Source organism: Magallana gigas, chromosome 7 (assembly GCF_963853765.1).
Source record: "Magallana gigas chromosome 7, xbMagGiga1.1, whole genome shotgun sequence".
Lineage (NCBI taxonomy): Eukaryota > Metazoa > Mollusca > Bivalvia > Ostreida > Ostreidae > Magallana > Magallana gigas.
The window spans coordinates 27,092,778-27,120,326 of NC_088859.1; the positions used below are offsets into that span (position 1 = coordinate 27,092,778).

The 27,549-nt window shown below is 36.8% G+C and overlaps 20 non-coding genes and 1 pseudogene across 20 annotated transcripts; all 21 read left to right on the forward strand.

Annotated features, from left to right (window-relative positions):
• The first annotated feature begins 290 nt into the window (after positions 1-290).
• LOC136270388 (U5 spliceosomal RNA) lies at positions 291-410 on the forward strand. The gene has a single exon (XR_010708134.1). It is a non-coding gene; the product is annotated as a U5 spliceosomal RNA (small nuclear RNA).
• Positions 411-897: 487 nt separating this feature from the next.
• Positions 898-1,017, forward strand: LOC136270389 (U5 spliceosomal RNA). The gene has a single exon (XR_010708135.1). It is a non-coding gene; the product is annotated as a U5 spliceosomal RNA (small nuclear RNA).
• A 486-nt stretch (positions 1,018-1,503) lies between these two features.
• On the forward strand, positions 1,504-1,623 carry LOC136270401 (U5 spliceosomal RNA). The gene has a single exon (XR_010708147.1). It is a non-coding gene; the product is annotated as a U5 spliceosomal RNA (small nuclear RNA).
• Positions 1,624-2,096: 473 nt separating this feature from the next.
• On the forward strand, positions 2,097-2,216 carry LOC136270390 (U5 spliceosomal RNA). Its single transcript, XR_010708136.1, has one exon. It is a non-coding gene; the product is annotated as a U5 spliceosomal RNA (small nuclear RNA).
• Positions 2,217-2,702: 486 nt separating this feature from the next.
• Positions 2,703-2,822, forward strand: LOC136270373 (U5 spliceosomal RNA). The gene has a single exon (XR_010708119.1). It is a non-coding gene; the product is annotated as a U5 spliceosomal RNA (small nuclear RNA).
• Positions 2,823-3,309: 487 nt separating this feature from the next.
• Positions 3,310-3,429, forward strand: LOC136270392 (U5 spliceosomal RNA). Its single transcript, XR_010708138.1, has one exon. It is a non-coding gene; the product is annotated as a U5 spliceosomal RNA (small nuclear RNA).
• A 487-nt stretch (positions 3,430-3,916) lies between these two features.
• LOC136270403 (U5 spliceosomal RNA) lies at positions 3,917-4,036 on the forward strand. Its single transcript, XR_010708149.1, has one exon. It is a non-coding gene; the product is annotated as a U5 spliceosomal RNA (small nuclear RNA).
• A 487-nt stretch (positions 4,037-4,523) lies between these two features.
• Positions 4,524-4,643, forward strand: LOC136270434 (U5 spliceosomal RNA). Its single transcript, XR_010708181.1, has one exon. It is a non-coding gene; the product is annotated as a U5 spliceosomal RNA (small nuclear RNA).
• Positions 4,644-5,129: 486 nt separating this feature from the next.
• LOC136270435 (U5 spliceosomal RNA) lies at positions 5,130-5,249 on the forward strand. Its single transcript, XR_010708182.1, has one exon. It is a non-coding gene; the product is annotated as a U5 spliceosomal RNA (small nuclear RNA).
• Positions 5,250-5,735: 486 nt separating this feature from the next.
• Positions 5,736-5,855, forward strand: LOC136270402 (U5 spliceosomal RNA). Its single transcript, XR_010708148.1, has one exon. It is a non-coding gene; the product is annotated as a U5 spliceosomal RNA (small nuclear RNA).
• A 486-nt stretch (positions 5,856-6,341) lies between these two features.
• Positions 6,342-6,461, forward strand: LOC136270374 (U5 spliceosomal RNA). The gene has a single exon (XR_010708120.1). It is a non-coding gene; the product is annotated as a U5 spliceosomal RNA (small nuclear RNA).
• Positions 6,462-6,948: 487 nt separating this feature from the next.
• Positions 6,949-7,068, forward strand: LOC136270393 (U5 spliceosomal RNA). The gene has a single exon (XR_010708139.1). It is a non-coding gene; the product is annotated as a U5 spliceosomal RNA (small nuclear RNA).
• Positions 7,069-7,554: 486 nt separating this feature from the next.
• Positions 7,555-7,674, forward strand: LOC136270375 (U5 spliceosomal RNA). Its single transcript, XR_010708121.1, has one exon. It is a non-coding gene; the product is annotated as a U5 spliceosomal RNA (small nuclear RNA).
• A 487-nt stretch (positions 7,675-8,161) lies between these two features.
• Positions 8,162-8,281, forward strand: LOC136270376 (U5 spliceosomal RNA). Its single transcript, XR_010708122.1, has one exon. It is a non-coding gene; the product is annotated as a U5 spliceosomal RNA (small nuclear RNA).
• Positions 8,282-8,768: 487 nt separating this feature from the next.
• LOC136270377 (U5 spliceosomal RNA) lies at positions 8,769-8,888 on the forward strand. The gene has a single exon (XR_010708123.1). It is a non-coding gene; the product is annotated as a U5 spliceosomal RNA (small nuclear RNA).
• A 487-nt stretch (positions 8,889-9,375) lies between these two features.
• Positions 9,376-9,495, forward strand: LOC136270378 (U5 spliceosomal RNA). The gene has a single exon (XR_010708124.1). It is a non-coding gene; the product is annotated as a U5 spliceosomal RNA (small nuclear RNA).
• A 487-nt stretch (positions 9,496-9,982) lies between these two features.
• Positions 9,983-10,102, forward strand: LOC136270379 (U5 spliceosomal RNA). The gene has a single exon (XR_010708125.1). It is a non-coding gene; the product is annotated as a U5 spliceosomal RNA (small nuclear RNA).
• A 487-nt stretch (positions 10,103-10,589) lies between these two features.
• LOC136270395 (U5 spliceosomal RNA) lies at positions 10,590-10,709 on the forward strand. Its single transcript, XR_010708141.1, has one exon. It is a non-coding gene; the product is annotated as a U5 spliceosomal RNA (small nuclear RNA).
• A 512-nt stretch (positions 10,710-11,221) lies between these two features.
• Positions 11,222-11,362, forward strand: LOC117685005 (U5 spliceosomal RNA; annotated as a pseudogene).
• Positions 11,363-17,580: 6,218 nt separating this feature from the next.
• LOC117684992 (U5 spliceosomal RNA) lies at positions 17,581-17,700 on the forward strand. The gene has a single exon (XR_004598735.2). It is a non-coding gene; the product is annotated as a U5 spliceosomal RNA (small nuclear RNA).
• A 487-nt stretch (positions 17,701-18,187) lies between these two features.
• LOC117685007 (U5 spliceosomal RNA) lies at positions 18,188-18,312 on the forward strand. The gene has a single exon (XR_010708170.1). It is a non-coding gene; the product is annotated as a U5 spliceosomal RNA (small nuclear RNA).
• The last annotated feature ends 9,237 nt before the right edge of the window (positions 18,313-27,549 follow it).

A 27,549-nucleotide genomic window follows, 5' to 3' on the forward strand; every position in this document is an offset into this window, starting at 1 on the left:
AAAGAGGACTTTCCGGAATCGGAGTTTTGTCTTGAATGAACTGAGTTGTCGCCCTCGATGATGACAAATTTCAAAGATTTGAGGCCGCAATGAGTCTGTTTCAGAACTTGGCACAGAATGAGCTTTGACCATACAATTCAACAAAATTCATGCTTTGCTTACCTTTGGAACATTATGGTTGAAAAGTGCTTACGCCTGCATGCATTGAGAGAACCAGTAGGAGACAAGCTTGAACACTCACAAATGTTTCAAAAAGAAATACTCAAGTATGATACAATGCCTTGTACAATTCACTCTGGTTTCTCTTCAATCCACGTTTAAATCTTTCGCCTTTTACTAAAGATTTCCGTGGAGAGGAACATCTAATGAGTCTATAGACTTATTTTTCCAACCCTGATTTCATTAAGGGTCAAAACGAACTCAAAATGTAAGACATGTCACACCATGCAACGATTGGTTTGAATTGTGTATGCGACATTGAGATCACATGTGACAGTTGCGCACAGAGTGAAAAAACAGTTCTAAGTCAAGGTTCGGAGAGGTACAAGAGCTGCACGTCTTGTATAAGTATATGCCACTCCAATAACAGCAGCACAGAAACTGCTGCAAAGAGGACTTTCCGGAATCGGAGTTTTGTCTTGAATGAACTGAGTTGTCGCCCTCGATGATGACAAATTTCAAAGATTTGAGGCCGCAATGAGTCTGTTTCAGAACTTGGCACAGAATGAGCTTTGACCATACAATTCAACAAAATTCATGCTTTGCTTACCTTTGGAACATTATGGTTGAAAAGTGCTTACGCCTGCATGCATTGAGAGAACCAGTAGGAGACAAGCTTGAACACTCACAAATGTTTCAAAAAGAAATACTCAAGTATGATACAATGCCTTGTACAATTCACTCTGGTTTCTCTTCAATCCACGTTTAAATCTTTCGCCTTTTACTAAAGATTTCCGTGGAGAGGAACATCTAATGAGTCTATAGACTTATTTTTCCAACCCTGATTTCATTAAGGGTCAAAACGAACTCAAAATGTAAGACATGTCACACCATGCAACGATTGGTTTGAATTGTGTATGCGACATTGAGATCACATGTGACAGTTGCGCACAGAGTGAAAAAACAGTTCTAAGTCAAGGTTCGGAGAGGTACAAGAGCTGCACGTCTTGTATAAGTATATGCCACTCCAATAACAGCAGCACAGAAACTGCTGCAAAGAGGACTTTCCGGAATCGGATTTTGTCTTGAATGAACTGAGTTGTCGCCCTTGATGATGACAAATTTCAAAGATTTGAGGCCGCAATGAGTCTGTTTCAGAACATGGCACAGAATGAGCTTTGACCATACAATTCAACAAAATTCATGCTTTGCTTACCTTTGGAACATTATGGTTGAAAAGTGCTTACGCCTGCATGCATTGAGCGAACCAGTAGGAGACAAGCTTGAACACTCACAAATGTTTCAAAAAGAAATACTCAAGTATGATACAATGCCTTGTACAATTCACTCTGGTTTCTCTTCAATCCAAGTTTAAATCTTTCGCCTTTTACTAAAGATTTCCGTGGAGAGGAACATCTAATGAGTCTATAGACTTATTTTTCCAACCCTGATTTCATTAAGGGTCAAAACGAACTCAAAATGTAAGACATGTCACACCTGGAACGATTGGTTTGAATTGTGTATGCGACATTGAGATCACATGTGACAGTTTCGCACAGTGTGAAAACACAGTTCTAAGTCAAGGTTCGGAGAGGTACAAGAGCTGCACGTCTTGTATAAGTATATGCCACCCCAATAACAGCAGCACAGAAACTGCTGCAAAGAGGACTTTCCGGAATCGGAGTTTTGTCTTGAATGAACTGAGTTGTCGCCCTCGATGATGACAAATTTCAAAGATTTGAGGCCGCAATGAGTCTGTTTCAGAACTTGGCACAGAATGAGCTTTGACCATACAATTCAACAAAATTCATGCTTTGCTTACCTTTGGAACATTATGGTTGAAAAGTACTTACGCCTGCATGTATTGAGAGAACCAGTAGGAGACAAGCTTGAACACAAAAAGAAATACTCAAGTATGATACAATGCCTTGTACAATTCACTCTGGTTTCTCTTCAATCCACGTTTAAATCTTTCGCCTTTTACTAAAGATTTCCGTGGAGAGGAACATCTAATGAGTCTATAGACTTATTTTTCCAACCCTGATTTCATTAAGGGTCAAAACGAACTCAAAATGTAAGACATGTCACACCATGCAACGATTGGTTTGAATTGTGTATGCGACATTGAGATCACATGTGACCGTTTCGCACAGAGTGAAAAAACAGTTCTAAGTCAAGGTTCGGAGAGGTACAAGAGCTGCACGTCTTGTATAAGTATATGCCACTCCAATAACAGCAGCACAGAAACTGCTGCAAAGAGGACTTTCCGGAATCGGATTTTGTCTTGAATGAACTGAGTTGTCGCCCTTGATGATGACAAATTTCAAAGATTTGAGGCCGCAATGAGTCTGTTTCAGAACTTGGCACAGAATGAGCTTTGACCATACAATTCAACAAAATTCATGCTTTGCTTACCTTTGGAACATTATGGTTGAAAAGTGCTTACGCCTGCATGCATTGAGAGAACCAGTAGGAGACAAGCTTGAACACTCACAAATGTTTCAAAAAGAAATACTCAAGTATGATACAATGCCTTGTACAATTCACTCTGGTTTCTCTTCAATCCACGTTTAAATCTTTCGCCTTTTACTAAAGATTTCCGTGGAGAGGAACATCTAATGAGTCTATAGACTTATTTTTCCAACCCTGATTTCCTTCAGGGTCAAAACGAACTCAAAATGTAAGATTTGTCACACCATGTAACGATTGGTTTGAATTGTGTATGCGACATTGAGATCACATGTGACAGTTTCGCACAGAGTGAAAACACAGTTCTAAGTCAAGGTTCGGAGAGGTACAAGAGCTGCACGTCTTGTATAAGTATATGCCACCCCAATAACAGCAGCACAGAAACTGCTGCAAAGAGGACTTTCCGGAATCGGAGTTTTGTCTTGAATGAACTGAGTTGTCGCCCTTGATGATGACAAATTTCAAAGATTTGAGGCCGCAATGAGTCTGTTTCAGAACTTGGAACAGAATGAGCTTTGACCATACAATTCAACAAAATTCATGCTTTGCTTACCTTTGGAACGTTATGGTTGAAAAGTGCTTACGCCTGCATGCATTGAGAGAACCAGTAGGAGACAAGCTTGAACACTCACAAATGTTTCAAAAAGAAATACTCAAGTATGATACAATGCCTTGTACAATTCACTCTGGTTTCTCTTCAATCCACGTTTTAATCTTTCGCCTTTTACTAAAGATTTCCGTGGAGAGGAACATCTAATGAGTCTATAGACTTATTTTTCCAACCCTGATTTCATTCAGGGTCAAAACGAACTCAAAATGTAAGACATGTCACACCATGCAACGATTGGTTTGAATTGTGTATGCGACATTGAGATCACATGTGACAGTTTCGCACAGTGTGAAAACACAGTTCTAAGTCAAGGTTCGGAGAGGTACAAGAGCTGCACGTCTTGTATAAGTATATGCCACCCCAATAACAGCAGCACAGAAACTGCTGCAAAGAGGACTTTCCGGAATCGGAGTTTTGTCTTGAATGAACTGAGTTGTCGCCCTCGATGATGACAAATTTCAAAGATTTGAGGCCGCAATGAGTCTGTTTCAGAACTTGGCACAGAATGAGCTTTGACCATACAATTCAACAAAATTCATGCTTTGCTTACCTTTGGAACATTATGGTTGAAAAGTGCTTACGCCTGCATGCATTGAGAGAACCAGTAGGAGACAAGCTTGAACACTCACAAATGTTTCAAAAAGAAATACTCAAGTATGATACAATGCCTTGTACAATTCACTCTGGTTTCTCTTCAATCGACGTTTAAATCTTTCGCCTTTTACTAAAGATTTCCGTGGCGAGGAACATCTAATGAGTCTATAGACTTATTTTTCCAACCCTGATTTCCTTCAGGGTCAAAACGAACTCAAAATGTAAGACTTGTCACACCATGTAACGATTGGTTGGAATTGTGAATGCGACATTGAGATCACATGTGACAGTTTCGCACAGAGTGAAAACACAGTTCTAAGTCAAGGTTCGGAGAGGTACAAGAGCTGCACGTCTTGTATAAGTATATGCCACCCCAATAACAGCAGCACAGAAACTGCTGCAAAGAGGACTTTCCGGAATCGGAGTTTTGTCTTGAATGAACTGAGTTGTCGCCCTCGATGATGACAAATTTCAAAGATTTGAGGCCGCAATGAGTCTGTTTCAGAACTTGGCACAGAATGAGCTTTGACCATACAATTCAACAAAATTCATGCTTTGCTTACCTTTGGAACATTATGGTTGAAAAGTGCTTACGCCTGCATGTATTGAGAGAACCAGTAGGAGACAAGCTTGAACACTCACAAATGTTTCAAAAAGAAATACTCAAGTATGATACAATGCCTTGTACAATTCACTCTGGTTTCTCTTCAATCCACGTTTAAATCTTTCGCCTTTTACTAAAGATTTCCGTGGAGAGGAACATCTAATGAGTCTATAGACTTATTTTTCCAACCCTGATTTCATTCAGGGTCAAAACGAACTCAAAATGTAAGACATGTCACACCATGCAACGATTGGTTTGAATTGTGTATGCGACATTGAGATCACATGTGACAGTTTCGCACAGAGTGAAAAAACAGTTCTAAGTCAAGGTTCGGAGAAGTACAAGAGCTGCACGTCTTGTATAAGTATATGCCACTCCAATAACAGCAGCACAGAAACTGCTGCAAAGAGGACTTTCCGGAATTGGATTTTGTCTTGAATGAACTGAGTTGTCGCCCTTGATGATGACAAATTTCAAAGATTTGAGGCCGCAATGAGTCTGTTTCAGAACTTGGCACAGAATGAGCTTTGACCATACAATTCAACAAAATTCATGCTTTGCTTACCTTTGGAACATTATGGTTGAAAAGTGCTTACGCCTGCATGCATTGAGAGAACCAGTAGGAGACAAGCTTGAACACTCACAAATGTTTCAAAAAGAAATACTCAAGTATGATACAATGCCTTGTACAATTCACTCTGGTTTCTCTTCAATCCACGTTTAAATCTTTCGCCTTTTACTAAAGATTTCCGTGGAGAGGAACATCTAATGAGTCTATAGACTTATTTTTCCAACCCTGATTTCATTCAGGGTCAAAACGAACTCAAAATGTAAGACATGTCACACCATGCAACGATTGGTTTGAATTGTGTATGCGACATTGAGATCACATGTGACAGTTTCGCACAGAGTGAAAAAACAGTTCTAAGTCAAGGTTCGGAGAGGTACAAGAGCTGCACGTCTTGTATAAGTATATGCCACTCCAATAACAGCAGCACAGAAACTGCTGCAAAGAGGACTTTCCGGAATTGGATTTTGTCTTGAATGAACTGAGTTGTCGCCCTTGATGATGACAAATTTCAAAGATTTGAGGCCGCAATGAGTCTGTTTCAGAACTTGGCACAGAATGAGCTTTGACCATACAATTCAACAAAATTCATGCTTTGCTTACCTTTGGAACATTATGGTTGAAAAGTGCTTACGCCTGCATGCATTGAGAGAACCAGTAGGAGACAAGCTTGAACACTCACAAATGTTTCAAAAAGAAATACTCAAGTATGATACAATGCCTTGTACAATTCACTCTGGTTTCTCTTCAATCCACGTTTAAATTTTTCGCCTTTTACTAAAGATTTCCGTGGAGAGGAACATCTAATGAGTCTATAGACTTATTTTTCCAACCCTGATTTCATTAAGGGTCAAAACGAACTCAAAATGTAAGACATGTCACACCATGCAACGATTGGTTTGAATTGTGTATGCGACATTGAGATCACATGTGACCGTTTCGCACAGAGTGAAAAAACAGTTCTAAGTCAAGGTTCGGAGAGGTACAAGAGCTGCACGTCTTGTATAAGTATATGCCACTCCAATAACAGCAGCACAGAAACTGCTGCAAAGAGGACTTTCCGGAATCGGATTTTGTCTTGAATGAACTGAGTTGTCGCCCTTGATGATGACAAATTTCAAAGATTTGAGGCCGCAATGAGTCTGTTTCAGAACTTGGCACAGAATGAGCTTTGACCATACAATTCAACAAAATTCATGCTTTGCTTACCTTTGGAACATTATGGTTGAAAAGTGCTTACGCCTGCATGCATTGAGAGAACCAGTAGGAGACAAGCTTGAACACTCACAAATGTTTCAAAAAGAAATACTCAAGTATGATACAATGCCTTGTACAATTCACTCTGGTTTCTCTTCAATCCACGTTTAAATCTTTCGCCTTTTACTAAAGATTTCCGTGGAGAGGAACATCTAATGAGTCTATAGACTTATTTTTCCAACCCTGATTTCCTTCAGGGTCAAAACGAACTCAAAATGTAAGATTTGTCACACCATGTAACGATTGGTTTGAATTGTGTATGCGACATTGAGATCACATGTGACAGTTTCGCACAGAGTGAAAACACAGTTCTAAGTCAAGGTTCGGAGAGGTACAAGAGCTGCACGTCTTGTATAAGTATATGCCACCCCAATAACAGCAGCACAGAAACTGCTGCAAAGAGGACTTTCCGGAATCGGAGTTTTGTCTTGAATGAACTGAGTTGTCGCCCTTGATGATGACAAATTTCAAAGATTTGAGGCCGCAATGAGTCTGTTTCAGAACTTGGAACAGAATGAGCTTTGACCATACAATTCAACAAAATTCATGCTTTGCTTACCTTTGGAACGTTATGGTTGAAAAGTGCTTACGCCTGCATGCATTGAGAGAACCAGTAGGAGACAAGCTTGAACACTCACAAATGTTTCAAAAAGAAATACTCAAGTATGATACAATGCCTTGTACAATTCACTCTGGTTTCTCTTCAATCCACGTTTTAATCTTTCGCCTTTTACTAAAGATTTCCGTGGAGAGGAACATCTAATGAGTCTATAGACTTATTTTTCCAACCCTGATTTCATTCAGGGTCAAAACGAACTCAAAATGTAAGACATGTCACACCATGCAACGATTGGTTTGAATTGTGTATGCGACATTGAGATCACATGTGACAGTTTCGCACAGAGTGAAAAAACAGTTCTAAGTCAAGGTTCGGAGAGGTACAAGAGCTGCACGTCTTGTATAAGTATATGCCACTCCAATAACAGCAGCACAGAAACTGCTGAAAAGAGGACTTTCCGGAATTGGATTTTGTCTTGAATGAACTGAGTTGTCGCCCTTGATGATGACAAATTTCAAAGATTTGAGGCCGCAATGAGTCTGTTTCAGAACTTGGCACAGAATGAGCTTTGACCATACAATTCAACAAAATTCATGCTTTGCTTACCTTTGGAACATTATGGTTGAAAAGTGCTTACGCCTGCATGCATTGAGAGAACCAGTAGGAGACAAGCTTGAACACTCACAAATGTTTCAAAAAGAAATACTCAAGTATGATACAATGCCTTGTACAATTCACTCTGGTTTCTCTTCAATCCACGTTTAAATCTTTCGCCTTTTACTAAAGATTTCCGTGGAGAGGAACATCTAATGAGTCTATAGACTTATTTTTCCAACCCTGATTTCCTTCAGGGTCAAAACGAACTCAAAATGTAAGATTTGTCACACCATGTAACGATTGGTTTGAATTGTGTATGCGACATTGAGATCACATGTGACAGTTTCGCACAGAGTGAAAACACAGTTCTAAGTCAAGGTTCGGAGAGGTACAAGAGCTGCACGTCTTGTATAAGTATATGCCACCCCAATAACAGCAGCACAGAAACTGCTGCAAAGAGGACTTTCCGGAATCGGAGTTTTGTCTTGAATGAACTGAGTTGTCGCCCTCGATGATGACAAATTTCAAAGATTTGAGGCCGCAATGAGTCTGTTTCAGAACTTGGCATAGAATGAGCTTTGACCATACAATTCAACAAAATTCATGCTTTGCTTACCTTTGGAACATTATGGTTGAAAAGTGCTTACGCCTGCATGCATTGAGAGAACCAGTAGGAGACAAGCTTGAACACTCACAAATGTTTCAAAAAGAAATACTCAAGTATGATACAATGCCTTGTACAATTCACTCTGGTTTCTCTTCAATCCACGTTTAAATCTTTCGCCTTTTACTAAAGATTTCCGTGGAGAGGAACATCTAATGAGTCTATAGACTTATTTTTCCAACCCTGATTTCCTTCAGGGTCAAAACGAACTCAAAATGTAAGATTTGTCACACCATGTAACGATTGGTTTGAATTGTGTATGCGACATTGAGATCACATGTGACAGTTTCGCACAGAGTGAAAACACAGTTCTAAGTCAAGGTTCGGAGAGGTACAAGAGCTGCACGTCTTGTATAAGTATATGCCACCCCAATAACAGCAGCACAGAAACTGCTGCAAAGAGGACTTTCCGGAATCGGAGTTTTGTCTTGAATGAACTGAGTTGTCGCCCTCGATGATGACAAATTTCAAAGATTTGAGGCCGCAATGAGTCTGTTTCAGAACTTGGCATAGAATGAGCTTTGACCATACAATTCAACAAAATTCATGCTTTGCTTACCTTTGGAACATTATGGTTGAAAAGTGCTTACGCCTGCATGCATTGAGAGAACCAGTAGGAGACAAGCTTGAACACTCACAAATGTTTCAAAAAGAAATACTCAAGTATGATACAATGCCTTGTACAATTCACTCTGGTTTCTCTTCAATCCACGTTTAAATCTTTCGCCTTTTACTAAAGATTTCCGTGGAGAGGAACATCTAATGAGTCTATAGACTTATTTTTCCAACCCTGATTTCCTTCAGGGTCAAAACGAACTCAAAATGTAAGACATGTCACACCATGTAACGATTGGTTTGAATTGTGTATGCGACATTGAGATCACATGTGACAGTTTCGCACAGAGTGAAAACACAGTTCTAAGTCAAGGTTCGGAGAGGTACAAGAGCTGCACGTCTTGTATAAGTATATGCCACCCCAATAACAGCAGCACAGAAACTGCTGCAAAGAGGACTTTCCGGAATCGGAGTTTTGTCTTGAATGAACTGAGTTGTCGCCCTCGATGATGACAAATTTCAAAGATTTGAGGCCGCAATGAGTCTGTTTCAGAACTTGGCACAGAATGAGCTTTGACCATACAATTCAACAAAATTCATGCTTTGCTTACCTTTGGAACATTATGGTTGAAAAGTGCTTACGCCTGCATGCATTGAGAGAACCAGTAGGAGACAAGCTTGAACACTCACAAATGTTTCAAAAAGAAATACTCAAGTATGATACAATGCCTTGTACAATTCACTCTGGTTTCTCTTCAATCCACGTTTAAATCTTTCGCCTTTTACTAAAGATTTCCGTGGAGAGGAACATCTAATGAGTCTATAGACTTATTTTTCCAACCCTGATTTCCTTCAGGGTCAAAACGAACTCAAAATGTAAGACTTGTCACACCATGTAACGATTGGTTTGAATTGTGAATGCGACATTGAGATCACATGTGACAGTTTCGCACAGAGTGAAAACACAGTTCTAAGTCAAGGTTCGGAGAGGTACAAGCGCTGCACGTCTTGTATAAGTATATGCCACCCCAATAACAGCAGCACAGAAACTGCTGCAAAGAGGACTTTCCGGAATCGGAGTTTTGTCTTGAATGAACTGAGTTGTCGCCCTTGATGATGACAAATTTCAAAGATTTGAGGCCGCAATGAGTCTGTTTCAGAACTTGGCATAGAATGAGCTTTAACCATACAATTCAACAAAATTCATGCTTTGCTTACCTTTGGAACATTATGGTTGAAAAGTGCTTACGCCTGCATGCATTGAGAGAACCAGTAGGAGACAAGCTTGAACACTCACAAATGTTTCAAAAAGAAATACTCAAGTATGATACAATGCCTTGTACAATTCACTCTGGTTTCTCTTCAATCCACGTTTAAATCTTTCGCCTTTTACTAAAGATTTCCGTGGAGAGGAACATCTAATGAGTCTATAGACTTATTTTTCCAACCCTGATTTCCTTCAGGGTCAAAACGAACTCAAAATGTAAGATTTGTCACACCATGTAACGATTGGTTTGAATTGTGTATGCGACATTGAGATCACATGTGACAGTTTCGCACAGAGTGAAAACACAGTTCTAAGTCAAGGTTCGGAGAGGTACAAGAGCTGCACGTCTTGTATAAGTATATGCCACCCCAATAACAGCAGCACAGAAACTGCTGCAAAGAGGACTTTCCGGAATCGGAGTTTTGTCTTGAATGAACTGAGTTGTCGCCCTTGATGATGACAAATTTCAAAGATTTGAGGCCGCAATGAGTCTGTTTCAGAACTTGGCACAGAATGAGCTTTGACCATACAATTCAACAAAATTCATGCTTTGCTTACCTTTGGAACATTATGGTTGAAAAGTGCTTACGCCTGCATGCATTGAGAGAACCAGTAGGAGACAAGCTTGAACACTCACAAATGTTTCAAAAAGAAATACTCAAGTATGATACAATGCCTTGTACAATTCACTCTGGTTTCTCTTCAATCCACGTTTTAATCTTTCGCCTTTTACTAAAGATTTCCGTGGAGAGGAACATCTAATGAGTCTATAGACTTATTTTTCCAACCCTGATTTCATTCAGGGTCAAAACGAACTCAAAATGTAAGACATGTCACACCATGCAACGATTGGTTTGAATTGTGTATGCGACATTGAGATCACATGTGACAGTTTCGCACAGAGTGAAAACACAGTTCTAAGTCAAGGTTCGGAGAGGTACAAGAGCTGCACGTCTTGTATAAGTATAATGAAGCGCATTGAAGTTGTAAAAATGTTCGTTTGAATGGAATGTTCCAAACTTTGTATCGAACGTCAATTGTTACATTAGACACACCCATTTCTTTTGAAATGAGGAAAACAGTATTCGTCACAATGCTTTCGGAACAGCCCCTCTCCTAAACAACACAAGAAGGAATTGGCACAGAATGAGCTTTGACCATACAATTCAACAAAATTCATGCTTTGCTTACCTTTGGAACATTATGGTTGAAAAGTGCTTACGCCTGCATGCATTGAGAGAACAGTAGAAGACACGCTTGAACACTCACTAATGTTTCAAAAAGAAATACTCAAGTATGATACAATGCCTTGTACAATTCACTCTGGTTTATCTTCAATCCACGTTTAAATATTTCGCCTTTTACTAAAGATTTCCGTGGAGAGGAACTTGCCCTATACTCAGTGTCTCGCATTCAGATCATGTTTAAGTTTTGGGCATAAAACCTTTGCAAGGATTTAAATGTATGAATGAATGTAGGATGATATTCTGCATTGCATCTTTAGTATTTTTCCTTTAAAATAGATCATTTCATAGTATATATGTACACTACATGCAAATAGATGCTTACCATATGCCAATTTTATATCAATATACTTCACCCCCTTTTGATTTTTACAGAGGGTGGGTGGATGGGTAGACACAGCTTTACAAAGATAATCCTTATAAAATTGATCACTTCATCCTCTGATTACATATCTACAAACCAGGCATGGATGTCTAAAGAATGAGTTAAACGTCATTTGTACTTCCACTTGGGTATTAACCAATGAGGCTCTTACCCTATCCTCAGTGTTTAATACCCTCCCGCATTCAGATCATGTTTAAGTTTTGGGCATAAAACCTTTGCAGTTCATCAATCATACATGCCCCTTCAGTTCAGTAGCCTAAAGAAAATAATAATAACCTTCTCCCAATACTCAAAAGAAAACAAACAGTTTTATGAACATAACAAATTTTAATTTTTATCACCGCATCAACATAGATGAAATATAATAAATCATGTAATAAAATATAATATGTATATGATAAAGTACAACATATAATTTTCCAATGTTCATTTAGCTTTCGAAATTGCATCTGCTACTTTCCCACCTAACACTGACAAACACAGATTAGAAATTTGAAGTTTTGACTGATATATGTTGGCTTGCCTGTACAACTCTTCAAACATGTCAGCCTCCTCGTGGTTTAATTTCCTAGCCGCTTTAGACAGTTCATCAAAAGTCAGCAGGATTAAAGCATTGCTTGGGTCATCCCGTAGGCATAGTGTCTTCACCTTCTCTTTAAGCTCCTGGACCATCTCCCCCTTTGACGTTTTCTTTAAAAACTAAACCCTCTCCTCCAAGTTTGTATCAACATCATGCTTCCTTTTTTTGAAAGGTCCTGCAGTTTCTAAAGGTACTGTTGTACTGCTTCCCCCTGTGGATGCACTAGTACTAAGGTCCTAAAATAAAATATCATACCGCATATTTGCTTTATATGTGTCAGTAATATATATATTTTTTTTAAAGAGCAAAATTAGGTATTCATATATAATTTCAAAATTACAGATGTATATCATGTATATGTACCGGTAATTATCTGCATGTATGAATTGTTTCATGCGCATCTTGCCTCGTTAACATCAATATCTTTTCCTGTTTTAATAAAATGAAAGTTTAAATCACAACAAATTCTTTCTAAAGATACCAATATTAATCACAACATTTGCATATCATAGGTTAATAACTCTTGAAAAGATTTAAAGCTTTATTTTCCAACCATCACTTAACCATTTCAATAATTATTTAAGAAACTTAACCCCTACCAGCCAGTTCCAAAAGCTCAATCATGTTTTTCCCCTGTCAATGAATTGACTATATTTTCTATCTCATCCAACTCTAAGGCGTCTGTCTTCTTTTCCTTAGAAATACGCGCAAATTCTTTCAGACCCTCTGGTTTTCCTCCTCTGACCTTCTTCATGACAGGTAAGAGCTTCAACCCTTTCAATGAATGTCTCTTCCGTTAGATAGTAGGCTGCACCATCTATAACCAATGTATACAAAAATAAAATATCACGCATGTACGCATCAAGCGGGATTACTCTAATATAACTTAATAACCCAGTTATCTCGTTTTTTTGATAGATATATTAGACTAACATATGTTCAAATATAGTCCCGTAAAATCTTAATACGAACTTAATGATGGACAAACAAGTTCAAACTTCAATTCGTTTATCATGCATCAGTCTACATCTGGTCTAGCTAACAAAATCATAAACCGCACGTGCAGCTTGCCGCCTCGAGAATCTGCAAACGTGTCTCAAAGTTATTCCTTATATATATGCTACCCCTTTCACTAAAAGGTTATCTTTTATGCAATAGCTTTACACATATTTTTCGGTAAACCACCTAGGTTCATAACAATAACTTTTTTTTAACAATTACGGCTCGCCTAGGCCGAATATTTATACCACTCAGGTCTAAAAGAAACAACTAGGTTCTGCCCCCCGGGCATTAAAATTTAAAATATTTTAATTACCTTTCCTATACTTCGCTTCGAGTACAGCTCCGTAGCATGCACGTCTGCTCGAGGGCATGGATGAATTACCGTATACGTCACATGTACTTCCGCTTGGGTATTAACCAATGAGGCTCATCTAATGAGTCTATAGACATATTTTTCAAGTCCTGATTTCATTCAGGGTCAAAACGAACTCAAAATGTAAGACATGTCACACCATGCAACGATTGGTTTGAATTGTGTATGCGACATTGAGATCACATGTGACAGTTTCGCACAGAGTGAAAACACAGTTCTAAGTCAAGGTTCGGAGAGGTACAAGAGCTGCACGTCTTGTATAAGTATAATGAAGCGCATTGAAGTGGTAAAAATGTTCGTTTGAATGAAATGTTCCAAACTTTGTATCGAACGTCAATTGTTACATTAGACACACCCATTTCTTTTGAAATGAGGAAAACAGTATTCGTCACAATGCTTTCGGAACCGCCCCTCTCCTAAACAACACAAGCAGGAATTTCACACACGTACATTGTACAGTGACATACGTTCTCTCTCTCTCTCTCTCTCTCTTCAGTTGTGACAAATTTCTGGTGTTTTATTGATTAGATAGTAAAATATAAAATTTGTGAAATGAAATATTATTACAATATTCAATATTTTGAAGTGTACACCATTTAATACTATAAAGATGATTCAATAAACAACATTAAAGACATAATTTCATGTGTACGGATAAATATGGATAAATGGTATGTTTACGAAGAAGTAACAAGTACATAGTATGTATACAAAGTAATAATACGTACGTTCGTTTATCAGTCAATAATTGTACAATCTATCAGTCTTTGGTTAAGCATTTAATTAACCTGTATTTCGGTAAAATCCTCTTATATCAATGGACGAAATTACTAAACGCAGTTTTCTACAGGATTAAAATCCGGTGAGTATACACTGGTAAAAATCCATACTGCACACCTTGTTGCGAAAAATATTGTCGAAGTATTCTTTCTGCATTATTTTTGTGAATGGGATAATTGTCCACTACTATGAAATCACCGGAAGCAAGACTTGTCTTCCATAATCATCCTGAGTTTGATTTGCTTCATGCCAAAAATTGAGAAACGTATAGGTATTTGAAGTACCATCAACAAAATTGTAATATAGTACACTGTCTAAACCAATAAGTAAATTTAAAGTCAAATATCTAGCAGCGACGTATTTGCCGACTTCTATACATGGTTTGCCTTTGTATGAATGCCCATACGTTCGTTTAGTACACGAAAGCTTAAAGGGTACCTGCAGCCCAGCCAATGTGAAACAGATGTTAAAGAGTTAATTTACCAAAATTTAATGCGAAAAACCGCATCGAAATCGGTGCAAAAATAATGGAGTTACGCCTCTTCAAAGTGGCTATTTTTACCTGCTTTGGGAAATCTAATCAAGAGAAAACAGAATTAGGGGATAACTAGGCATGAGCGGAAGTGACGTCACGAGGTCAACAGGAGGGAAATTTCCTTACAAAGTTATACAAGTTAAATTTGATTTTTCAGCCAAAATGATTGATATATGTCTGATGTTTTGACGTATCTTGTTATTTTAAGTATTGTAGATCTTGAAATTTGTATCCGTCATTATTTTATTACAATCGGATTTCTTTTTAAAGGATTTTAAAATTTGTTATTTCCGTCGCCTTTTTACCAATGAATACAATATCTTAAAACGCTTACATGGGCAAATTTATGTTCATTTTTTGATTACATAATATCCTTTCACACACGAGTGATCCGAGATAATGACACAGGTAAACAGGTAAACTAACGAAGCCACTGCTCCAGACACACGTGTATCTGGGGTATGTATACACAAAGTACACGAGTCTGGTGAACAAAGAGAGGGTTTCACACCTCTAGACTAGTAAATTGATTTGTGTATAATTAGCTACTCAATTGTTTAAAGATAAAACAGAAAAATAAATTAGACTGTGTAAAATCAAGCATTCGTCACTTAAAACATGTGTATAGTCCGTCAATCAGTGATTAAAGAATCATGCATGATACTATTAAAAAGTAAAACTAATGTTCGAAGTAAATGCCTTTATTGTAACTTATCTAATCACTTAAATAATGACCATTTACAATTTAGCAATTGATACCTTTTTTATGTGATCAAGTAATCATTTCGGAACTATAATTTCTTATTTAATAAAGTGCAACTTTCTTTCGAGCGCTATGGTCAGCAATTAAACGCTTTATAACTCCGTATAGCTTAAATTGTAATACTGACAACGAATCATTATGAAATCTAAATAAACTTGAACATTTTGATAAAGGATGTAAATAAATGTAAAATTAAATTCCATTATCGTATTTTTAAAAGAATACGAGACAGATTTAATCATGCACCCATCTTGGACGTTCGCGTAGATCCGTTTATAATCCCGTGTTTGTTTGTTAAGGAATGCATACTATTTTGATTGTTATTGGTCTGATATCAATATTATTGAATAATCGGGCGACGTCATTTGTAATTTTAGGCCTTATACGAGGAATAGACCCCGAGTTACCTTTTACGAAATATCATTATGTATCATTATCAATATTAATAATCAGTTAATAATGTCACTGAGAAATCATTCGAAAGAATGACAATATTAACAAAATATGTTTCTTATAACAATAACGCTTTGATTAATTGTCATTTCCCAAAGTTTCCACCGTATAAGTTTGCCATGCCCTGCGCATGTCCTCAGTTCCCCCATGCTACGAGCACAGCGACAAATTCAGAGGAAGACGAAGAAGAACATACCATACCCTTTAAAAAGAGAAAACTCTAAAACGAAAAATTGAGACGTTGTATATATGTTGTTAATAAAACTTTTCTTTATTTGCAATACATGTAAAAGAAAGTTCTAAACACAAATAACTTTGTTACCAGAAATATTCTTGACTCTATATTTTGAACTAATCGCTATTTCTGAACATATAGTTAAGGAATAAGGATTCTTTCTTTTAGTATTATGAGGTGATAATTTTGGTCGGGGCGTGATCAAAGACAATAAAGCCCGAAAGGCTTTCTGATAGATTTAATGACGCCATGACCGAAATTATCACCTCATAATATTCAAAGAATGATTCCTTATCATTTATATTTATATAATTTTAAGCCACCGTACGATTTTTTTAAAAATATAAATAATTTAATTCTGGTTGTAACACGCTTTTTGATTGGTTAAAAAATTTATTTTATGTCGTATAAAGATGTTGCCTACGTCATAGTAAGACTAACGTCAAAAACGTATCAATCCGCCTGACCTAACGTCTGAATTCTGTAAAATTGGATGTCATTTTATAGATGAAATGACTGTTTTTATCAACAATTGATAGCAGAAAAATTAAATTATAAGGAATGAATTCAATATTTATAAGTTTTATACGAAATAAAATGGTTTGGAACGGTTTACGCTATTTTATAAAGCGCTTTGCGGTTTTTAAAGTGTAAACTGACCCAAACCATTTCATATTGTATAAAACTAAAAAATATTTAATTCATTCCATAAATAAGCAAACCCTACTGGCGCCTCAATTTGGCGTCATTTGAAGTTATAGGTAACATAGTACAAAATCGATACATAGTGTTATCACAGGCAAATTAAAGACACTAGAAAATAGTGTGTGTGTGTGTGTGTGTGTGTGTGTGTGTGTGTGTGTGTGTGTGTACAATGTAGGTGCGTGAAATTCCTGCTTGTGTTGTTTAGAAGAGGGGCGGTTCCGAAAGCATTGTGACGAATACTGTTTTCCTCGCTTCAAAAGAAATGGGCGTGTCGTATATAACTATTGACATTCGATACAAAGTTTAGAACATTCCATTCAAACGAACATTTTTACCACTTCAATGCGCTTCATTGTATATGCCAGCCCAATAACAGCAGCACAGAAACTGCTGCAAAGAGGACTTTCCGGAATCAGATTTTTGTCTTGAATGAACTGAGTTGTCGCCCTTGATGATGAGAAATTTTAAAGATTTGAGGCCGCAACGAGTCTGTTTCAGCATTGACCATAAAATTCAACAAAATTCATGCTTTGCTTACCTTTGGAACATTTGGAGACAAGCTTGAACACTCACAAATGTTTCAAAAAGAAATACTCAAGTATGATACAATGCCTTGTACAATTCACTCTGGTTTCTCTTCAATCCACGTTTAAATCTTTCGCCTTTTACTAAAGATTTCCGTGGAGAGGAACATCTAATGAGTCTATAGACTTATTTTTCCAACCCTGATTTCCTTCAGGGTCAAAACGAACTCAAAATGTAAGACTTGTCACACCATGTAACGATTGGTTTGAATTGTGAATGCGACATTGAGATCACATGTGACAGTTTCGCACAGAGTGAAAACACAGTTCTAAGTCAAGGTTCGGAGAGGTACAAGCGCTGCACGTCTTGTATAAGTATATGCCACCCCAATAACAGCAGCACAGAAACTGCTGCAAAGAGGACTTTCCGGAATCGGAGTTTTGTCTTGAATGAACTGAGTTGTCGCCCTTGATGATGACAAATTTCAAAGATTTGAGGCCGCAATGAGTCTGTTTCAGAACTTGGCATAGAATGAGCTTTGACCATACAATTCAACAAAATTCATGCTTTGCTTACCTTTGGAACATTATGGTTGAAAAGTGCTTACGCCTGCATGCATTGAGAGAACCAGTAGAAGACAAGCTTGAACACTCACAACTGTTTCAAAAAGAAATACTCAAGTATGATACAATGCCTTGTACAATTCACTCTGGTTTCTCTTCAATCCACGTTTAAATCTTTCGCCTTTTACTAAAAATTTCCGTGGAGTAGGTTCCCTTTTCTTAAAGGGATTCCTAGTCAAGATGTTTGAAACTGATCTTGATGAGATGGGCATGCAGGAGATAATGGAGTTAACAGTCACGGTCATTGTTAGAAGATCAAGACAGGGAATATCCAGATGGGATCTGGTTCATCTTTTGCAGAGCCATGGATATACGGACATCGTTGTTGCCTGGCAGATGGATCGCCAAGATGCTTGGTTTGTGACTTTTTCTAACAAAGCCCAGGTGAGTGAGCTTGAAGGAAAAGGCGTTATTTATAAAGAGTTGCTGCTGCATTTCGATGTCTGTGACAGGATTGTGGTTAAGTTGAAGGTACACTGGCTCCCCTTGTGGGTCAGTAATGAGGATGTTAAAAGAATTCTGGCCAAGTATGGAGAGGTGAGGAAAGTGGAACACGTCACTGAAAATGGCATTATAACAGGGGTCCGGCAAGCAGAGCTTTCTCTCAGAGAGAGGCGAACAAAGAGAGATTCCATATATATCTCATATGCATGGAAATAAATGTTTACTTGACATTCCAGGACGCCCTCCAGTATGTTTTAAGTGTGAGAAAGTTGGACATTTAAGAGGGGAATGCACCACTTTTAGATATGGCAGACAACCGATCAGAAGCTATGCTTCAGTGGCGCAGACAAAAGAGGCTGATGGTAAGCCTCAAGCAGAGGCTGTTGGTAAGCCTCAAAAACGTGTCGCAGACAATAAGGCTGTTAGTAAGCCAGTAACAGATGAAGAGGTTGCCGGATGAAGCAACGCCAGTGACAACACACCATTCTCAATGGATGGACGCGGCTCCGGAAACAGTAATGAACATAATAGACGAGGAATATTCTATGGGAATAGAAACAAAGAGGGCTGGCATAGGTTATGACTTTTCGGAAAGCCCAGGCGCCCTAGAATTATTGCGTGCTGATAGACGATGATGTTTTTTTAAACTATAGTTTTGTTCATTTCATAATATATTGTTCGCTATGAGTTATTTTCATTGTGTGTAAAAGAACATATTTCAATATTGTTGTTACAAGAAACACATTTCTACAATGTCAATGTATTTCATTTTAAATTAATGTTCAATAAATCAAAGTAGAGGTGTTTGAATTGTATTTTAACAAGAGGCCCATGGGGCCACATCGCTCACCTGAGCAACAATGGGCGTTCAAAAGATATTGTGCCATATGGTCCCTCGGTAGAAAAACAAAAAATAAATATTGTAAAGTATTCGAATTTTACACTTTTTTTGATTACATGTAATCTTTGACATTGTACCTTCATGAAATACTATTTTTTACCAGAATAAGAAAATTCTACGCAAGATATAAAACTAAACATTTGGTAGAGGTATACTGTTAAGTTGTTAACTTCCAAATCCCTATATTTTCGTTCTGCCCCCCCCCCCCCACACTTTGTAAAGCGATCAAAATATATGAGTGCATATAGGTACATTTTTTTCATCAACTACTCAGTACTTACTAGTTATTGTATTAAACAACAATAATAGTTATTGTTTTTTTATTTTAAAAACCCTACATGTATAGATGTGAAGAAGAAAATTGTACCTCAATGTGCTCAATTCCTCAAATTAAAAACATTCAAAAATTTTATTTGTCTTCTCCATTATAATTAAATGACTGTTATTTACTTCGCGTACAAACCAGGATAATTTTCCGCTGTGATATTCTTAGGAATAGCGATAATTACTTAATCCCCGCAACAGAAATGTGTCAGAAATATGGAAACTGTTTTAAAGATGTCGTTTTTATTTACTCGTGTCTGAAAAACTATCAAAATTGATGTAGATTTCACATTATTTATTGTATAAAGAGAGGGAGAGTAGATATATACAGAATAATGTGGAATCATTAAATTTCGTGGGGGCCAATTTTCGTGGATGACTTAAATTTTACAGATTCGTGGGGACGTAATTTCGTGTTTTCATATATATCTACAAAAGGGAATATGACTTTATTACCCTAATTCATCAATTCGTGAAGGATGTTATTTCGTGGATGAGAGGTACCCAAGAATTCCACGAAAAATGAGCCACCACGAAATCTAATGATTTCACAGTATCATTCTTTTATTTTGTTTGTACAAGTATTTAACATACTCTAATTCATAGAGATTTTCTAATGTTCAACCAAAATTTCAGCGTCAATTGTAGAATTATAAGCAAGATACAGAGCTCACAGTTCGCCTAGGTTTGATTCATATTTTGTTCAGATGAGTTTATTACATTCAGCTTATGATTTTTAACTTGGTATTTCCTATTCAGCATTTAAAATGGAAAAAAAGAATGGCCTAAGATTTTATATTCTTTTATTCACTCAATACCAGTTCACTGGTATTTGAGGTTCAAAATCAGTTTATACAAATGTACACAAACACAGTGAAGGATCACATGTACAGTAGGAGTAATAATGACGAAAAAATGTTTAGTTTACAATACAATAAGATGTTAAAGTTGGTTTCTGAACGGACAGACTTTGAAAATTTTCTCAATAAATATTGACAAATTTTTTACTTTTTTAATCTTTAGTTTTTAAGATCTGTGTACAAACATAGAATTGTGAGCAAATCTCTGTATCTTGCTCATAATTTGAAGCTTAACACTCAAATATGGTTAGTAAATAGAAATTGAAAACAATTAAACACAAGAAACATTCACTATAACAAATAAAGAACACAATTTATTTTTTCGAAATGAATCATATAGATACATGTATATACCTACATATTTCCGTCAGCAATGTCAAACTTTATTTAAATTGAATAAACTCGAGAAAATGCCGAGCATCGCAACAAAACCTATTGCATTAATCTACCATTACGCAAAAGATAATGCCGATCGAATTACCGGTAGAATGAATTGTATTTCATTATTTTTGATACATCAGATTTTGCTTAATTTGCGCAGGTAAACAGTTAACTGTTTGATTTACCAAAGTCTCTGTTTGATTTGATACGTAAAAATCACGAAATAATACAGACGATTGTTCCCAGGTTACAAGCAGAAATAATGAAAACGAAACGAAAATCGGAACAAGCTAACACCAACGTCATGTGTGAAAACTGTCAACGCATTGAAATATTAAGCCTCAGTTTACTTCACAAAATCGGCAACGATATATTTTGCATGTTTCAAAAATTTCCCTTCATACGCGAACTGTTGCACAACAAGCAAATTCATCATAGTCAGATCGACCCTTTTTCTTATAATGTCATGGCTGCTTTAAACAAAGAACCTCGTTTTAGAAGTATGGAATACGAGTCTAGGTAAAATGGGTATGCAAACCCGGGCCGTGGCAAAATAAAAGCCAAGGCAGATCGACAATCGTCAATTCCAAATACGCATTATTTTGCAGCAATATTTACAGCGAATACAAATATACTAGTCCATCAAATATCCCGATATTTTAATGAGATTGGCAGATTAATAACTGCCAATCTTTGTTTTGCCCAGACCAAGTCTTGCCTACCCATTTTACCGGATGCCGGATTACCGGATGCCGAACCCGAAGCTATTAAACTGATTGAAACACGCATTTCCTTTATTATTATTTTCGTAATAACTCAAATTTGACACAGAATTAGCACTTAATTTTTGCAATTTATATTTTCCTTCCTATAAGGATAATTAATGCTAAACTACGTTGAATTGGAATCAGTAGTTCTTGAGAAGAAGATTTTTAAAAATGCACCCACCTTTTTCTACAGTTTCAAGGTTTTCTCCGCTTTGAATACAGATCGGACTTTTATTTTTGCAATTTATATTCGCCCTCACATAAGGATGCTTTGTGCCAAATTTGGTTGAAATTGGATAAGCGGTTTTAGAGAAGAAGTACAAAATGTAAAAAGTTTACAGACGGACAGACAGACGGACAGACGGACAAAATGTGATCAGAATAGCTCACTTGAGCTTTCAGCTCAGGTGAGCTAAAAACCCAATTATTGTTATTGAGAAAATCATATATTGATTAAGATGGTAGATAAATATATACTGATATTGTCTTCAATAATGCGCAATTAATAATTATTAATATTTATGTTTCTAATGTTCTCCCTGAGAGGGTAGTATTTTTTAATGATATGAATCCACATTGTTTAACTTTTGAACAAATTATTATTTTAGGAAATTTCAATTGTATTGTTAACCCCAGTTTTTATAAAATTGGTGGTAATGGATGGAAATGAACAAATCCAAATTGTCAAAGATTTTCAGTTATTGTATTGTTATAGAATACTGAACCCAGATGATGTTAACAAGACGAGGCAGAGGCTGTTGGTATGCCGATAGATGAAGATGAGGAGGCATCTGTTAGCAAGTTGCCTGACGATGATGAACAGGCTCAGGGGACTGTTGGCAAGTCCTCTGAGAATGAGAAAATCGGACAACAAGGTGACGATGTCTGTGAACAGTCGAGTGAGTTGGTAGCAGCAACTCCATTGACAACACGCGAATCCCAATGGATTGACGCGGCTGTTGAAACTGTGATGAACATTCTAGATGAGGACGATTCTATGGGTACGGAGACTTTATTAATATAGATCATAATTATATTAGAAGTATGAACCTTTTAAACTCCGAGATATAAAGTCATGGCTTGACGATATCACGTTTTCGTTGGAAACAAATACATATGGTCCACGTATTGCAGTCCTTTTTTAACGGACAGCAACTTGTTGAACTTTAATTTTTTTCCACAGGTGCGTTAAATTCATTTTTCTAATTAGAATAAGCATGTTGATTTCCTTCAATTATGATATTTTTAAAGATTAATTTCACGTAATTTAAGGTACACGTAACTATATAATTTATAATAATTTTTATATTTTCGAAGTAATTTCCAGATATTTTTAATGATACTTGACTTATTTTACCGAAACGTTATCAACGTTGAAAATACTAGTACCGCAAAATTGTTTACACATTTTATAACAAATTATTTTCTAACAGAATTTTGTACCTTTTCAATATTAGGTAATGCACTCTATTATGATGTATAAGCTTTTTCGCTAAAATTAAAGGTTTCATTGTCCTTTATGAAAGATTTCAGGCAGAGAGGTGGTCATCATTACAATGAAACTTAATTAAATGCAGATATCAGACTTCTCAACAAGTTTGTGTGTGGGCTATGGTACTTAGTATGGTATGACCGTTAAGGCCTATTGACCTCTTGTTTGTAATTTCCATTATTATAATATTATAAAAACTTAAATGTTCATATCATTTTTATTAGACAACAGCTACATTAATCCTGCAGAAACGCATGTTCAAACCAATATGAAGACAGACCGCGCTCTTTCACGGCCTGTAATAAGGTCCCATCCACGTCACTTTAACAGTTGCGATTTATGGTGATGGCGTGGAATCCGCCGAACCAATTTCTTCCGATTTTGTATAAAAAAAAAATTAAAAAACATCTTCAGATCTTGGTTTTAAAATTACTTTATTTTATTTGAAATCTGCAAAATGTTTGACTAAGTAAGCTTTTAAAATCAAGTGTAAGCGTCTCTATAACATGGATTATTTAAGATGGAGGTCCGCCATGCATGGTTTAGCTTAAAAGTTTTGTTAATAGCAAAGAAAATGTTATCCTGAACAAGTTTATTAAGGTTAATACCAACTAGAGGTACTGTGAGCAAGCTCACAATTGATACCCCCCGCTAAGAAAAAAAATCATAACGCATGTAATTTTGCTATAATAGAAAAAATTGGATATAAATAACTGCTCTATTTTTTAAAACTGTTAATGCTAATAGGAGTAAACAACCAATTTTAATCCTTTAATTCCATTTTATTTCAAGTTAACTGTAAAAGAATGAGGACATTTGCATCCTTCCGTTAACAACCATGACTCGAATAAAACGAAATCCACATGTCAAGCAGCCATTTAAACATTTTGAATTATTGGTATACTGAGCCCGATTTTTATCGAAATTTTTTTCCACCTAAAATTTTTTTCATCGGGGCAGGCCATTTTCAGAAAAACGGGGATGAGAATCTAAAAATAATTTTATGTGGACTGAGACAAGCAAGCTTAGTGTCAAATTTTAGCTTCTAATATTTCCATAAATACAAGACATGACACACACAGAATTTAAAATTTTTGAAGTAATGACCTTGAACTTCCTCAATTGACCTTGGGTCAAGTCATGACACACCCTTTGGTCATAAGCAATATTTGTGTGAAGTAAGAACATGCAATGCTTCTCACTAAGGAAGATATGGACCGGACACGAATTTTGCACTTTTTCTGCCCTTAACCTTGCCCAAATGACCTTGGGTCAAGATCATGACACACCCTAAGGTCATAAGCAATCTTTGTGTGAAGTAAGAACTTAATATCTTTTTCCAAAAGAAAGATATGGACCGGACACGATTTTGGCATTTTTTCTCCCAGTGACCTTTACTAAATGACCTTGGGTCAAGGTCATGACACACCCTGAGGTCAAAAGCAATTTTTGTGTGAAGTAAGAACTTCCAATGTTTCTCCATAAGAAAGATATGGACCGGACACGAATTTGGCATTTTTTCTACTAATGACCTTGACCGAATTACCTTGGGTCAAGGTCATGGCACACCCTTAGGTCATAAGCAATCTTTGTGTAAAGTAAGAACTTCCAATGTTTCTCCATAAGAAAGATATGGACCGGACACGAATTCGGCATTTTTTCTGTCAGTGACCTTGACTGAATGACCTTGGGTCAAGGTCATGACACACCATTAGGTCATAAGCAATCTTTGTGTAAAGTAAGAACTTCCAATGTTTCTCCATAAGAAAGATATGGACCGGACACGATTGCACGGACAGACAGACGGACGGACGGACAAGGTGATTCCTATATACCCCCCAAAATTTGTTTGCGGGGGTATATTGATTGCATTGGGTTTTCTGTTAACAATGAACTTGAAACAAATACAAAGTACACCGTGAATAGTGTACATGCAAATATTTAATTTTGATCAATAAAAGTTTGCTCACTGTCTTTTTTCCCTCCTCCTACCCAAAGATTTAATACATTTTTACTGTATATTGGCCCCATCCTAGAGACAGAACCCCTGACCCAGGGCCATTAATTTCATATCATAACTATGCAACCAGTTTTTTTCCTTACATGTGTGGGAGAAGAGAAGACAATATTTGAAAATCTGGCCTTTTTTTGGCATATTTGGCCCCACATGTGGTGCCCCGGCGGTGGTAGAGCCATGTATTTCACAATTTAGATTTCTCTTACCATAGAGATGCCTCACACCAAAAATGGTAACATTTTAAGAAGAGAAATATATAAAATTGTTAACGGACGACGACGAACGAAAACGGATAGCAATAGGTCATAGTTTACTCAGGTGACCTAAAACATGCACAATCCAATAAATTTCTTATTGTTTTCTTTCAATCAGAAGTTTTAAGATTCTAGTTACCATGACTAAAAACAAAACTATTTTGATTCTGATGGAGACACAGATGAGAAAAAGGGTTCTATATCGTGCCAGCACCTACACCTGATACATTGTTGTATGAATCTTTGGACTTTTTCAATGGTAATTATTTTTTAACTTTTAAGAATGCATTTGGTTTTGTACACATCAATACTATGATATCCTTGAAAAAATGACAGATAAACAAGCCTCTCATTTTCTCTCTGCTCACATGCACAGCCAAGGTGATTAGGCAAAACTAAATATGCATGAATGTACTTATATGCACCAAAGCTATCAGTATTAATCAGCATAAAAGGACAATATATTCTAAATATAATACGAAAGTACGAATCTACAGCGCTTACAACGAGTAGAGAGAGGCAATATTTCGAGTGTATGATGAATTTGTACATGTAGTTTGTTTGTTTTGGAAGTTTGATTTTGATTATTGTATTGGGATTAATTTTTATGTTTGTGTGTTTTAAAACGATGCTTTCTTTGGTGATTCATGTGGGATATGAAGATGGTACCATTTGAGACCGACATTATCATGGTTATTTCGTGCAGTCCGTGATTTTTCTTAGTTCGTTCCACTTGGAGTTGAAAGATCTGCAATTGACCGGGTTCTTTCGTAACTTTATTGTAACTAAAAAGTTAGACATCAATCTTTTGGAAAATAAACACACGTGTGTGACTTTCGCCATCTGATCTGAAAGCACAAGCTGGTTAAAACTGACAACCGCCAAATTAGTTGTCAATTTCCATTGTTACATTCATCTCTTCACGCCCCCTATAAAAGGCCAAGAGCACAATTCGTGCTTCACCGCATTCAGGAATTTCATTTACCCGAACTCGTTACATTGAACGGGAGAAGTGTAAAAACTCGTTTCGAACAAATACGAATTTGACAAAAGGAATAATAAATAAAGCATGAAACAAAACAGACTGAATGATTATTGTACTTTGTAGAACTTTTCCTGTGTCGGAACTTCCATAACACCGCACATGCGCAACCCACATATTGTCAGAGATCGTGCTTTGACAGCATGGGCTTTGCAATACGGAGTGTTCTCACTGTTTTGTATAAACTATGTAACGTTGTTATTAGTCCCCTACCGGTTTCACCGGAGGGGACTATAGCTTTCCTCTGCGTCCGTCAGTCCGTCCGTCTGTCTGTCCGTCCGTCAGTCCGTCTGTCTGTCCCACTTCAGTTTTCCGCACTTTTTTTCTTTATGCATTTGAGGAATAATATGAAACTTGCTGAACAGCTTCAAAATGTCAAACTACAGATCAAGTTTACACTTTTGTAGCGTCTGATTGACATATTTTCGAGAAAATTAATTTTTTATATTCCAATTTTTTAATGTTCGGGTTCGTTATCGGGTTCGGTGTGTAACTGAATAAACGAGGTCAGTATGTATAATGTAGTCAGTAATAATATCGAGCGTTACTTGAACCATTCCTTTTCCTGTACCATTCCTTTAATCATTTCTAACAAACAAATAAATTCAATAAAATAGTGTCAAGCATTGTGTTGTAAATTTAATCGGCAGGGTTTTTTTATGAGTTTCTTAACGTTTTGATTTTACAACATTACGGAAATGTTTATTCTATTATTAGTAGTTTCGTCACGCACGAGTGACTTGGCGCGTAGTATAAATAGTTTTTCATGCGTGATTTTGGTCATTGCGACGTTCGTTACAAGGTTGTAAGGAGTTGATAGTAGCCCTCCCTGCCCGCCCTGTACACTGTATTGCACAATTTACATGCTTGTTTATATGGTATGCAATTATTTTATATATACGTTTGTGTCTAATTGTTATTAAATGCGATCTTGTAACGAACGCACCTAACCTATTTCATT